The sequence below is a fragment of the Mus musculus genome, chromosome 7, assembly GCF_000001635.26.
Source record: "Mus musculus strain C57BL/6J chromosome 7, GRCm38.p6 C57BL/6J".
Classification (NCBI taxonomy): domain Eukaryota; kingdom Metazoa; phylum Chordata; class Mammalia; order Rodentia; family Muridae; genus Mus; species Mus musculus.
In genome coordinates this window covers 72,706,706-72,721,747 of record NC_000073.6, presented here as the reverse complement: position 1 = coordinate 72,721,747, position 15,042 = coordinate 72,706,706, and the positions used below count along the sequence as shown (strand labels likewise).

Here is a 15,042-nt window from a genome sequence, read left to right as displayed (position 1 = left end):
AATAGTTTGTGCAGAACTGGAATTAGATCTTCTTTGAAGGTCTGATAGAACTCTGCACTAAACCCGTCTGGTCCTGGGCTTTTTTTGGCTGGTAGACTATTAATAACTGCTTCTATTTCTTTAGGTGATATGGGACTGTTTAGATGGTCAACTTGATCCTGATTCAACTTTGGTACCTGGTATCTTTCCAGAAATTTGTCCATTTCGTCCAGGTTTTCCAGTTTTGTTGAGTATAACCTTTTGTAGAAGGATCTGATGGTGTTTTGGATTTCTTCAGGATCTGTTGTTATGTCTCCCTTTTCAGTTCTGATTTTGTTAATTAGGATTTTGTCCCTGTGCCCTTTAGTGAGTCTAGCTAAGGGTTTATCTATCTTGTTGATTTTCTCAAAGAACCAACTCCTCGTTTGGTTAATTCTTTGAATAGTTCTTCTTGTTTCCACTTGGTTTCACCCCTGAGTTTGATTATTTCCTGCCGTCTACTCCTCTTGGGTGAATTTGCTTCCTTTTTTTCTAGAGCTTTTAGATGTGTTGTCAAGCTGCTAGTATGTGCTCTCTCCCGTTTCTTCTTGGAGGCACTCAGAGCTATGAGTTTCCCTCTTAGAAATGCTTTCATTGTGTCCCAAAGGTTTGGGTACGTTGTGGCTTCATTTTCATTAAACTCTAAAAAGTCTTTAATTTCTTTCTTTATTCCTTCCTTGACCAAGGTATCATTGAGAAGAGTGTTGTTCAGTTTCCATGTGAATGTTGGCTTTCCATTATTTATGTTGTTATTGAAGATCAGTCTTAGTCCATGGTGGTCTGATAGAATACATGGGACAATTTCAATATTTTTGTATCTGTTAAGGCCTGTTTTGTGGCCAATTATATGGTCAATTTTGGAGAAGGTCCCGTGAGGTGCTGAGAAGAAGGTATATCCTTTTGTTTTAGGATAAAATGTTCTGTAGATATCTGTCAGGTCCATTTGTTTCATAACTTCTGTTAGTTTCACTGTGTCCCTGTTTAGTTTCTGTTTCCACGATCTGTCCCTTGATGAAAGTGGTGTGTTGAAGTCTCCCACTATTATTGTGTGAGGTACAATGTGTGCTTTGAGCTTTACTAAAATGTCTTTAATGAATGTGGCTGCCCTTGCATTTGGAGCGTAGATATTCAGAATTGTGAATTCCTCTTGGAGGATTTTACCTTTGATGAGTATGAAGTGTCCCTCCTTGTCTTTTTTGATAACTTTGGGTTGGAAGTCGATTTTATCCGATATTAAAATGGCTACTCCAGCTTGTTTCTTCAGACCATTTGCTTGGAAAATTGTTTTCCAGCCTTTCACTCTGAGGTAGTGTCTGTCTTTTTCCCTGAGATGGGTTTCCTGTAAGCAGCAGAATGTTGGGTCCTGTTTGTGTAGCCAGTCTGTTAGTCTATGTCTTTTTATTGGGGAATTGAGTCCATTGATATTAAGAGATATTAAGGAAAAGTAATTGTTGCTTCCTTTTATTTTTGTTGTTTTAGTTGGCATTATGTTCTTGTGGCTGTCTTCTTTTTGGTTTGTTGAGGGATTACTTTCTTGTTTGTTCTAGGGCTTGATTTCCGTCCTTGTATTGCTTCTTTTCTGTTATTATCCTTTGAACGGCTGGATTTTGGAAAGATATTGTGTGAATTTGGTTTTATCGTGGAATACTTTGGTTTCTCCATCTATGGTAATTGAGAGTTTGGCCAGGTATAGTAGCCTGGGCTGGCATTTGTGTTCTCTTAGTGTCTGTATAACATCTGTCCAGGCTCTTCTGGCTTTCATAGTCTCTGGTGAAAAATCTGGTGTAATTCTGATAGGCCTTCCTTTATATGTTACTTGTCCTTTCTCCCTTACTGCTTTTAATATTCTATCTTTATTTAGTGCATTTGTTGTTCTGATTATTATGTGTCAGGAGGAATTTCTTTTCTGGTCCAGTCTATTTGGAGTTCTGTAGGCTTCTTGTATGATCATGGGCATCTCTTTCTTTATGTTTGGGAAGTTTTCTTCAATTATTTTGTTGAAGATGTTTGCTGGTTCTTTGAGTTGAAAATCTTCGTTCTCATCCACTCCTATTATGCGTAGGTTTGGTCTTCTCATTGTGTCCTGGATTTCCTGGATGTTTTGAGTTAGGATCCTTTTGCATTTTGTATTTTCTTTGACTGTTGTGTAGATGTTCTCTATGGAATCTTCTGCACCTGAGATTCTCTCTTCCATTTCTTGTATTCTGTTGCTGATGCTCGCATCTATGGTTCCAGATCTCTTTCCTAGGGTTTCTATCTCCAGCGTTGCCTCGCTTTGGGTTTTCTTTACTGTGTCTACTTCCCTTTTTAGTTCTAGTATGGTTTTGTTCATTTCCATTACCTGTTTGGATGTGTTTTCCTGTTTTTCTTTAAGGGCCTGTAACTCTTTAGCAGTGCTCTCCTGTAATTCTTTAAGTGACTTATGAAAGTCCTTCTTGATGTCCTCTATCATCATCATGAAAAATGCTTTTAAATCTGGGTCTAGATTTTCAGTTGTGTTGGGGTGCCCAGGACTAGGTGGGGTGGGAGTGCTGCGTTCTGATGATGGTGAGTGGTCTTGATTTCTGTTAGTAGGATTCTTAAGTTTGCCTTTCGCCATCTGGTAATCTCTGAAGCTAGCTGTTATAGTTGTCTCTGTTAAGAGCTTGTACTTCAGGTGACTCTGTTAGCCTCTATAATCAGACCTGGGAGGGTAGCACTCTCCTTGGTTTCAGTGGGTAGAGTATTCTCTGCAGGCAAGCTCTCTTCTTGCAGGTCAGGTACCCAGATATCTGGTGTTCGAACCAGACTCCTGGCAGAAGTTGTGTTCCACTCACTAGAGGTCTTAGGATCCCGTGAGGAATCCTGTGTGGGCCCTTGCGGGTGTCAGGCAACTCCGCTGGCCAGGAAGCCTGGGGCTCGAGTGGAGTGGAAGGGGCTTTTGTCCCGGGTCAGGCCCGGGCAGTCTGCTTCCCTATGTACCGCAGTCTCAGGTTCTGCGCGATTGGATTGGGGCCGGCGCTGTGTTCCACTCACCAGAGGTCTTAGGATCCCGTGGGGAATCCTGTGTGGGCCCTTGCGGGTGTCCGGCAACTCCGCTGGCCAGGAAGCCCTGGGCTGGAGTGGAGCGGAAGGGGCTTTTTTAAACCCAATAGTTTTATCCCACAAGTATTTTATTTATGCATTAAGACACCAAGTAGTTCCATGCAGCAGTAGAGAAATCATCAGGAATGAGGATACTTTTGTCAGGGCACTCAGGATTGTGGGAAGCAGTGGGGGTCTTACTAATCTCAGTGATTGTGACCCTGCTGGACCTGTCTATCCCAGGTACAAACCTGTCTTTGTCGACCAGGACTTAGGAGCTTCTCAGTCACCCAGTTTCTTCATCATCAAGAGACGGATTTGGCCAAATGAGTTACTAAGAAATTTCCTGGTTTAACTTCGTACTGTCAGTTCTGAAATAGTTTTTGTTTTTGTTATTATTTGTTTGTTTTTTTTATAGCTACAACAAGAAATACTTGATAATAAATACTTTTTAAAAAAATATTAGTGGCAAAGCTAAGGTGACAGAAACATGAAACTGAAAAGTCAGTTTCTGTATAGGAGATTTTAAGGCTTCCATCACACAAGGTATTTGAGAATACTGAGGACTGGGCTTACAAGTAACCCACTCTTTGCTTTCTAGAATAAGAAATGACCATCCCGAGTTGTTGGAGCAAAACTAGAGCAAGTGTCTTGGCTGTTGCATGTAGACTTGAAGCAAGATCACATCAGCTTCCCTGCCCGGGCACTGATGGGAATGATCCTGTCTCAGGGCCAATGGAGATCTTTTGAGGTGATCTCTACTGGCAGGCCTGGAGGATGCCTTTCAAATCTCCAAGGAGTTTCACAGAACAAAGCTCTTAGCCCTGGTTAGCACAAGTGCTAAGCAAGAATTCCTGTTCCTTATTGGAGAAAATCCACAGGAATACCAGACTTTCCTTTTATTTGCATCTTCTCCTGTGATGGTCTGGCTGGGAACATTGTGTCCATGCATGTACATACATACATAGCTGAGCTCCTGCACAAGGACAGGATCAGACATGGATCTGACAGTGTTGTGAAATTTGTGTCCAGTGTCCTCCAAGTTGAGAAATTCTTTTGTCCACGTAGTGAATCCCAGCATACTACCCATCATCAATACTGAGTAATAGTATTTTGAAATATATAACATCCTCTTACAAGTTATAACTCAGAAAGGCATGTACAGCTGTCACCTATTGGTGTAGTTTTGCTGCTTTTAGGAAACATCAATTATTTCCCTAAGAAAACAAAATTCACTTCAGAAGCATATTTTTAAGTCATTTATTTGTCTTTTTAATTTTGCTTCTATAAGAAATGAATGATAAATTTTGTGGAAGCCAAGTGTCCATCAACAGCGATGTAGAGAGGAATTTTAAGGCCCATTTCTCATATTATCTTAATTTCCCACTTAAACAATTATTAATGATGATATATGTTGTAGCTAGTCTCTGGTTCATTCTCTCTTCTTGCCACATAAAACTCTAGAATGAGAGAGATGAGGAGAGTTACCTCTTATGTTTAGGGTCTACTGCTATAGACAAAAGTACACTGGTTTCTTAACCTTCCATCCTGGTTATTTGATTGACACTATGTCTTCTCTTGAAGGTTTTAGTCCCTCTACCTGGAGTGGTTTATGTTACTTCTCATTTTAAGCACTGATTTAAGATGTTCTGCTCTAAGAAGCCATCACCAACTACTCTTCTCAAGCTAAATTCCTTACTTACAATTCATATGGGCCCCTAATATCTGCTAAGAACTGTGTGCCATGCAAGGCATAAGAGGGGGCACTTAGATAAATACATCTGACTCCATGAAGTGGGTGGCTTGGGAAGAGACAACTTAAAACTCCCAGTGTCATATTTAGGTCTAGGAAATGAGAATCCTAGGGAGTCACTGGAATGCTTCACTTTCAGCTCTTTTTATCTGTAAATCCAAGCAGAGTTGATCTCAATTTTTTTTTTTTGGCATCTCTTAATAGAGTACCTGTACTCCTCATCTTTTTCTTCCTCCTCTTCCTCCCCTACTACAACTTACTATGATGCAAGCTGGCCTTCAACTTGCAATCCTTCTGCCCCAACCTTCCTCTTTAGTGTTGATATTGAAGCCGTATGCTACCTTACTGACCAGTGTGAATCTGAGTCTTTAAAATTTTTGAATACATTATTTATCCTCTATGAGGTTATTTTTGGGTCATTTTAAATAAACAATTTCCAGATATTTCTTAGTTTGTATGCTCTTTTCTCTTGTGGTGGCTTAAGCTGATAGCTCCCATGAAACTCACATGCTTTACCCCATCTCTATATCTGGTCCCAACCATTGTCCTGGTTTTCTCTGTTGCTACACAGTTTGACATCGTGTGGATATGTCTTAACTATTGCAACTGATCTTTATACTCTGGGAACTGGCTCTTGGTGTGAGGTCCCATTCTGAATGACCTTTGGAACCAGTCTCAGTTCCTGTCCAGACTATAGCCTGCCCAGCTTTCAGCACTGTTTTCATTGGCACTCAGTAATTGCAGGGTCCTTATTTTCTGAAATAAAGTATTTTGTGTCAATTGCCTTAGGGCCATCACCCCAAGAAACTTCACCAGTCAGCATTACAGTTCTGAGGCACATCCTACTTGAAGTTTAGCTGAGCCTTCTCTGAAAGCCTCTCTGTTTCCACCGGCAGTCTATGTCCAAATAAAGCCCTTCTTGCTAAACGGGAAGCCAGTATAGATTCATTGCTCTGCTCCCTCCTTCCTGGACCCCCCAAGTCATCCATTGAACATTATGAAGGCTCTTTTCCATTGTGAAAAGATGTTGGCCACTGGAGACAATGGATCTCTTTGTTTTACTTTACTAGGATTGTGTTTTAACATAAAAAAATCCAGCTCTAGAAACCTCAAGAAGACCCTGTTTTCCCTCAACACAGCCAAGTGTCTGGAAAAAGTTGTTAGTATCTGGTTATTTTGATTTCTTGTGTCAACTTAGTATCTTCACCACAAAAGGCTATGAGAAATCCCTGACTGGCATATTGGGGAAGAGAAATGAATACATTGGTAGACCAGAATCACGGCTCTCCCTGTGAGGCTCGAAGGTCAGGGTTAGGTCACTGAGCTTAATAAGTAGCTGTAGATGTGGATGAAGGAAACGGTAAAAGGTTCACAGAGCAAAGTGAATGTCATGCTTGGAGCTAAGAGGACAACCTAAGAACACGAGACTCAAGACACCAGATGCCCAGATGACATCACTTGTCAGAGCCTATGCAACAAGAAGGAATATTCCATAAACACCTCACAGCAGCGACTCCTGACCTTCATTGTTAGTTTTCCGTAAGGAACAAACCTGAGAAGAACTCTAAAGGAATTAGAAAATTCGAGTCTTTGACTGAGATTAAGGTTGAACTGTAGCCTGTGTTCCCTGAAGCACTTACACTTTTTGGTAAAATAGAATGAAATTAGAGTCGAGAAGTAGAAGCAAAATTAAATAGAGAAATCTTCCTGTCTGATGTTATAATTCCATTCTACAGGTACACAGACTTACAACCCTGCTGTCCTTCTACCCCCCAGCCATTAACTTGGAAATTTTCAAGCAAGAAAACAATTAATTTAGAGCCCAAAGCTAATTGGAATCAATAGTTAATGTTTCTTCTCAGCTCTCCGAATTAATTACAAAATGATGTATGCTCACTGTGATGCCAGACCATATAGATTTCCATCTAAAATCTCCCCCCCTGGGGATATCTTTTCACCGAGAAGTCAGCTATATGTAGTTTGTCATGTCATGCCTTTGCTCATTCTCCTTCTTAATTTTCTTTACTTGAAATTTTGTGTCAAGGACAATGGTAATATCGAGGCAATGAATTAGCAGCTCTGTAGACAAAGAGAGGGAGCCTGGAAGCAAGTCAAACAAATGCTGGGAAGTCATGGGAAAGGCGAAGACCAAGAGGATGGACAGAAGACACCTTCTGAATTGGTTTGCAGCACCAGATGTGGAACCCACCTTAAACCCAGTCAGGACAAAGACTTGATAATGCATGAGCTAAAGAGAATGGCTTTGACTGTGACCACTTGGTGGGATGAGGAGAACCATGGAGCTGAGAGTTTGGAAAGCTCGAGAATGAAAAGACCCTGTGTGTTCTCAGAAGAAAGATGAATTCAGATTCAATTCATGTGTTAGAACATGCTAATTACAGGCCAAGAGATGGGGCACCATTGCTTTTTCCACTTTACTCAATGTCTCTTCACAAATTAGCAGCTAGAGAAATCAAAGAACAAATCCTCAATGGATAGCATAGAGCTGGGTCTGCCAAGCTTGCTGCAGATTAGGAGAAGGGACATCACAGACTACAAAGAGTCATCTAGAGAGTGATTAGAAAAAAAGTCTATTAATGTTATCAGAATGGATGAAATTACCGATTCAGAGCCCACTGTCCCTTAGCCACGACATGTAGACACTGAGCTGGCACAAAGAGGAGAGTGGCCAGCCAGTCTCTTTAACTGGACATGGGTTAACATTGCCTTGGAAAAGCATGGGACTGATTTCTTCAAACAAAATTTGAACAGTTAAGATCCTAAAAGAACACTAGCAGGTCTGTCACCATGGGCAGATGTTGCAGTGGTCACAATTATATTTTGAATATAGCTCCTGTTGTTGCTTCACTTTGACATTGGAATTCCAGGATCCCAAGGCTAATTTTCAGAAGGAAAACCAAGAGACAAGGATAGGGTAGACTGGCATGAAGTCTGGGAGTTGGAGTTCAGATACTCTGCCTATAAGTTTAGCTGGGCTCCTGGGGTCCAACTTTATGACATGGGATGAGTCCAGGCTTCAGTATTTTTATAGCTAAAAATAAGGACTCAGGCAGTAACTGCAGTGCCAAGTAAATAATAAAATGTAGTGAGAGAACATTTAATGTTGGCTGATACTAAATTAAACACTTTATGACATATCTATTTAATTTTCATAACAATCCCAGCAAGTCTGTTTAAGTGAGAGAAGAAGAAAAACAAAGTTCTCTGCTCCTCCCCGTTTTAGAGACAGCCACATCTTCTTGTGCAGTGCCAGCCTCATCCCATAGACAAAATGGTGAAGGCCAGTGTGAGCAGAATTGGCCGTATTGGACGCCTGCTTACCAGGGCTGCCATCTGCTCTCCACTTGACAAAGTGGAGATTGTTGCCATCAAAAATCCCTTCATTGACCTTAACTACATGGTCTACATGTTCCAGGATGACTCCACCCACGGCAAATTCAACGGCACAGTCAAGGCTGAGAATGGGAAGCTTGTCATCAACGGGAAACCCATCACCATCTTCCAGGAGCGAGATCCTGCTAACATCAAATGGGGTGAGGCCGGTGCTGAGTATGTCATGGAGCCTACTAGTGTCTTCACCACCATGGAGAAGGCTGGGGCCCACTTGAAGGGTGAAGCCAAAAGGGTCATCATCTCCACCTTTCTGCTGATACCTCCATGTCTGTGATGTGAAATATGACAACTCGTTCAAGATTGTCAGTAATGCATTCTGCACCAGCTGCTTATCCACAATGGCCAAAGTCATCCATGACAACTCTGGCATCATGGAAGGGCTCATGACCATGGTCCATGGCATTACTGCCACTCAGAAGACTGTGGATGGCCTCTCTGGAAAGCTGTGGTGTGATGTCCGTGGGGCTGCTCAGAATATCATCTCTGCATCCACTGGTGCTGTGAAGGCTGTGGGCAAGGTCATAGAGCTGAATCAGAAGCTCACTGGCATGGCCTTCCATGCTACTACCCCCAATGTGACTGTTGTGGATCTGACATGCTGCCTGGAGAAACCTGCCAAGTATGATGACATCAAGAAGGTGGTGAAGCAGGCATTTGAGGGCCCAGTGAAGGGCATCCTGAGCTACACTGAGGACCAGGTTGTCACCTGAAACTTCAACAGCAACTCCCACTCTTCCATCTTTAATGCTGGGGCTGGCATAGCTCTCAGTGACAACTTTGTGAAGCTCATTTCCTGGTATGACAATGAATATGGTTACAGCAACAGGGTGGTGGACCTCATGGCCTACATGGCCTATAAGGAGTAAGGAATCCTGGACCAACCTCCCCAGGAAGGACACTGAGAGCAAGAGAGAGGCCCTCCATTGTTGAGGAGTCCCTGTCCCAACTCAGCCCCCAACACTTAGCATCTCCCTCACAATTTCCATCCCAGACCCCCAAAATAACAGGAGGGGCCTAGGGAGCCCTCCCTACTCTCTTGAATACCATCAATAAAGTTCGCTGCACCCACCCCCAAAATGAATAGATAGATAAATAGATAAATAAATGAATAAATAGATAAATAGGTAAATAAAATAAAACCAACTCAGATGACCTCCTAAGGACCCTGGGGAAGAAATATAAATGAGGCAACTTCCAGTAAAGTGTATAACTCGGGTCCTTCTTGTGGGACATTTTTGTGGGAGAGCAACAGAACATAGATAGACCCTGAATAGGTATTTTCCGTTCGTCTCCCTTTAAGGCTCTATGTGACATCTGCCGCGATGGCTGTACACAGTTGGTACAAGAACAGCGAGGCACATAGTGACTCAGTATTATTAGCTGCACTATCTGTCCCTTGGACAAACCTGCTAGTCTATAATTCGTCGATAATTCTCTCCCTTTAAAGCAAATCATAATCTTAAGTCTCCCCCAGAAGTTTCTTCTCAGCCTTGGAAAAGGCCCCTCACAGGCCTGACAAAGGAAACCATAAATCCTCCACACTGGAAGAGAAATGTTTACACTGTGAAGGTAAATTCAATTTCAGCTTTAAAGTATGATGAGTGAAGTAGGAAAAGTCCCTGTAAGGCAAAGGTCAGAGGAGTCCAGACAGCAACAGAAGATGAGATAGGAGTGGGGGACTTTCTGGACAGGGCCAGGAGACAAGAGACAGACAGCCACAGTCATGTTGCAAGACAGGCTGGCATGCTGGAGTCAGATCCGGCTGTGGCCAATATTGTGTCTCCAAAAACAAAGCCCAGCTGTCAGGGGAAGCCAGGGGTGACTGCACATCTGGAGAGCATAGCCTGGTGAATTATGCATGGATTATCTTGCACTTGTGCAGGCATTTCTGTGTACGCACAGCAGAGGGGAACACAAAGCCGGAGGCTTGCTTCACACCTGGTGTTTAATTTAGAAAGGATTGCTTCTTTAGCTGACAGAAAAGCCCTCTGACCCACTTTGAGTCCTAGCTGCCCTTCAGAGCTCCCACGGCAAGCAGAGAGATGAGGAAAACCTAGCGTGTTATGTTTTTGTGCTTCAGTGCATACTATGGTGTGGATATGCACAGGGATGTGAATGCGTTGACTCATGGTTCTCCACTGCCACCTCTGGGAGTGTGCACCAAACATAGGTCATATAAGAGAGGCAGAAAGTACAGCAGACACAGGGCCTAAGCACTGATTCTTCTTGCCTCTGAGAGCTTCTTAGCAACCTTCAGACCCTATGATGTGGCACTCAACTGCATCCTGGGAGCTCCACAAGGAGGTCTTCCACTCTAGCTGGAATGCAAGCCACTCTGCAGGTCTGCAAAGGTCATGGAGAGTCATCCTTTCTCTTTGCCTGGGAACTAAAGTTGTGCAAGGCCATGCTAGCAAGCCATTGCACACTACTTTAGGGGCTTGTTCTTAGTCATGTTTGCTTTGTTACGTCCTCAATGCTGAAAGAAATATTTTACAGGATGAAAGACTTATTTTTTGTTCGTGGTCCATGGGAGCAAGAGTTATAGCAGAGGATGCTCACGTAACTGCCGACCAGGAAGCAGGGAGCATAGGATCAGATCAGATCAGCAGCTGCCCCCAGTGACTCACCCCATACAAGATCTCTAGCCCCCTGAAACAGCATCATTGGACGGAAATAAATCCTCTAGAGCATCAACCCTTGGTTCAGTTACATTCTAAATTGAGACCATTCATTGTTTAAGCAAAGGTCTTCTTCAGGAGAACACTCCCTTAAGTCACACCCCATCTCTATGTGAGCAAAGTGGAAATGCACGCAGTGGGCCTTCAGAGTGCTCTTGTGTTAAAGTCACTCTTCTAATCAAATTGTACTGATGCTGGCTGTACTGATATCCTCCTGGAGGGATGAGGCACATTTATGCTATGAAAGCATTTTCTAAAGCAGGCAATCAAGAGAATGATTTTATCACCTAGAGAACAGGTTCTAGCTTCTGAAAAATTCATTAAAATATTCCTTTTAAATCAGTTGCTTCTTACACCTTCAGATAGTATCCAAAACAGAAATAATATTCAAACTTAAAAATATCTATATCTATTAATGCCCCAAGGACAGGATAAAGGCTATCTTCCTTTATATGAATGAACCTTTCTGAGAATTAACAAGGTAAATTTAGCCATTACTGAAGTGGGTATACTGCTTCCTCTCACACTTTGTTGTGTTTTTTTTTATGTCCAATTATTTTACATATTTTAAAATCCCAAATAAGACAGATGTGGTAGCACATGACTTTAATCCCATTACTTGGGGAAAGATGTATGCAGATGTCTGAGTTCAAGTCCAGCCTTGTCCTCATAGCAAGTTACAAGGCAGCCATAGTTACATGTTGAGACCCAGTCTCACAGAATGGATTACAATGAATTCTTGCACATATGAAATCTCATTTTAAAATATGATTATATAAAGCATACGGTGATATTTTATGTATGAATACATGTGGAAGAAGTAATTTAACACATCCCCTATATCACTGTTCACCACATAGCATGGCTGGCAGATGTCTAATACTGGGTCCTTTGCTTTTCTTGTGTGGTGAAGCAGAACCTCCTACACAAACACGGTGAACCAGTTATTTGTGGGAAAACCAAGAGTGGTGTTACAAATATGGTGTTAATCAATAGGTCCTGAGAAGGGCCCATGTCAGGGCGGATGTTTGGAGTGGTGTTACTCCACTCTCACAGGAGAATGACTGTGGAACCACTCTAGCGAGGTGAAGCTAACATTCTGGAATTGAGCAAAAGGGCGTTTGCAAACTTATGAAGCCTTGAAATTGGCCACAGTATCAGGATGTGCAGCTCACATATCAGCAAGCACTGCTGTCAATGTGAATGGTGTTTTCTACAGCAATGGCAGTCCTCAGCCATGGCGCCTTTCCCCTGCTGCCTCCTGTGTGTGTGTGTTTGTGTGTGTGTGTGTGTGTGTGAACCTCCTACCTGGGGCATCTTGAACCCTTTGTTCCTGTGAATCACTATGGCTAATGCAGGAGGGAAGGTTTTCTTGGGCAAGGTATCAGCAGGAATCTCTTTATGCTCATAGCATCCTTTGGACCTATCTGGATGATTACATAGCCTGTGATGTAGTTTGCTACTATATTCACAGCCCCTGCAAACTGTCAGCAAGTTGAGGCCAGGGTCTGGGCCTCTCTTGAATCTCTGTCACTCCCATAGCTTGAATAATGCCTGGTATGTAGAGAGGTCTTCAAAAACATGTGTGATGGATGGGCAAACAAAAAAAGTAGCAGCTGATACATCCTTAGCTGGGCATGAGATAGGTGAACCAGACATGCTGCATGCTCAAGCCAGTGATTCCCAAAGAAGAGTGGCAGGAAAAATGGAAAACCAGTTTGAGAGATTCTTTCTTCTGGTAGTTTAATTCATTCTGAGCACCAAGGAACAAGACCAACGAGTATTCCCAAAAGACACCAGAGGAAGCCCATATCTGCATTCTTTGTTTCAACAGAAACCTCTGTTCCCCACTCCATCTCCTCAGATCTCCTACTATTTATACATTTCTGAAAATTGCCATGGTGCAGGTTTTAAAGATACAGGGCTGAAAAATTAAATTTAGAGAGTGGACTGAGGCCTAAGGGGGGCTCTGGGGAATAAGAGTGCTTGCTGTACAAGCATGAAAACTTGAGTTCTAATGTCTAGAACCCCCATAATAAGTTAGGGGGTTGTGGTGTTGAGATCCTGTAATCCTAGCACTCTGTGATGAAGACAGGAGGTTCACTGGGGCTTGTGGACCACTAGCCTAGCTCCAAGTTCAGTGTGAGATCATGCCTTGAAGGCATAACGTGGAGATTGATAAAGCAGGATATCCAACGTCTTCCTTTGACCTCTAAATGTAAGCACACAGTGCACACACACACACACACACACACACACACACACACACCCCAAAGAAAAAGTAGACCGTGACAGGAAACATTTTGCTAGCAAAAAGAAATGACAGTTGTCACATTGAAAGAAGAATTACCAAAGAAAATCTATATAAAAAAATATAAACAAAATCCAGACTTGATAGGATTGTGTTTCCTCGTTGTGAAAGGGTCTGGAGCAATGGTACCCGAATGTTCATTTGCAGATACATTTGGTAGTGAGGGAAGACTTTTGATCAGAGCATTAACCTCTCCTTCTTACTCATCTCCTGTGTAGTTTGGCAAATGCTCATTGATCCTTCTGAGTAGCACTTTCTTTATAAAACATGTGGAGATGGGAAGAATATCTAAAAGAGGGAAGGACATATTGAAAAGGAGTAGGTAGATACTTCTGTGCTAAACACCATTTCTTTATATATATATATATTTTTTAATTAGATATTTTCTTCATTGACATTTCAAATTCAAACCCACCCACTCACCAGTTCTAATTAGAGAAGTTTTAGGGTCTCAAAAGTAAGACAGAAACTGTGAAGTAAAATATGTTTTCAACAACAAAGTAATTTGAAGATGCTGTTTGCCACTTGAGTGTTTGATGCAAATAGATGTGCAAATAGAAACCATGAGTGAGAATCTTCCCACTGTGCATACGTGGGTTTGTTATTTTCATCTCTGTTCTCTTCTCTGAATGAGGTGAGAGAGAATGGACTTTTACAGAAATAGAACACCAAGTCCCAGAAGTGGCCAGGGGAAGGTATGGGAAAATTATTTACGGAAAATAGTCATTCTGTCAGATTCCTTACTTATCGACTTGCTGCATTGGAGGTAATGAAGTCACCTCAGCTCCATGTGCAGCTCTGCTCAATGCAGGACTCATGCACCATACTCCTTTGTCTGCCTGCTCTACAGCCAAACACTGGCCATTAATCACCATCCTTCATATTTCAGTCAAGGCTTCTCTATGACATCCCTGTAAGACAGAGAATATAATCCTATGATTTTTGTCTTTTCTTATCAAATGAGAGAACTCAGCCTTACTATATATGTAGTAGATTATATGCACATATAGATTACATTCCCCCAACCCTGCACACACATGTATCTAGGTATAAGTAAAAAAATTTTAAAACCTGCTTAAAGGTATTTTCAGTTTGCAGAAGTGGTGGGCCAAGTCACTTAGATCAGAAGTTTCTATGTGGCCTCTGGGAGAAGATCACTGCGCTCTGCTGGCCTAGTATTTGTTCTGATCCATATTGTATTTTTTCAGAGGTCCCCAATGGCGGCAGACTTTGTGAAGAACAGCTGCTGGATGAAACAATCATTCCTGGAACTTCCACATCTTAAGATCAGATCCACATGACCTGAAAATCTGCTGTGAGTACACCAGGCCAGCAATGAGGTAGATCTCCTCATTTAAGCAAGTGGAAATCTCCAGGCACACCATTTCATAGTATAAAGAAAGACTAGGGATAGTTCATATATTGCTAGAAATATGTTCACTGATATTCTTCACCCTACCTCATAGCTTGATTTCTTCAAAGAGAGATGTTCTTTGCACATAAGACTCACTTAGTAAATTTCTAAGTGCATTCAGCCACATGATTGCTCCCCTGGTCTCCACTTACATACTTATTCACATTTGCCTCTTCTCAATGCAGCACAGATTTCTGTCATCCCCTGCTTCTGTAATATGACAAACCCTTCTTTCCACAGTCTATTAAAATACAGCTTCCTATAGGAACTTCTCAACCCTCCATATTTGATATAGGGGTGGGGTGGAGAAGAGGATACATCTATTGATTTGAAACTGTGTACCAGAAAACATACCAATTTAATTCTCCTCAAATACTAACTAATAGACGCC

The 15,042-nt window shown here is 42.1% G+C and overlaps 1 pseudogene; it reads left to right on the top strand.

Annotated features, from left to right (window-relative positions):
• Gm7693 (predicted gene 7693) lies at nt 8,109–9,317 on the top strand (annotated as a pseudogene).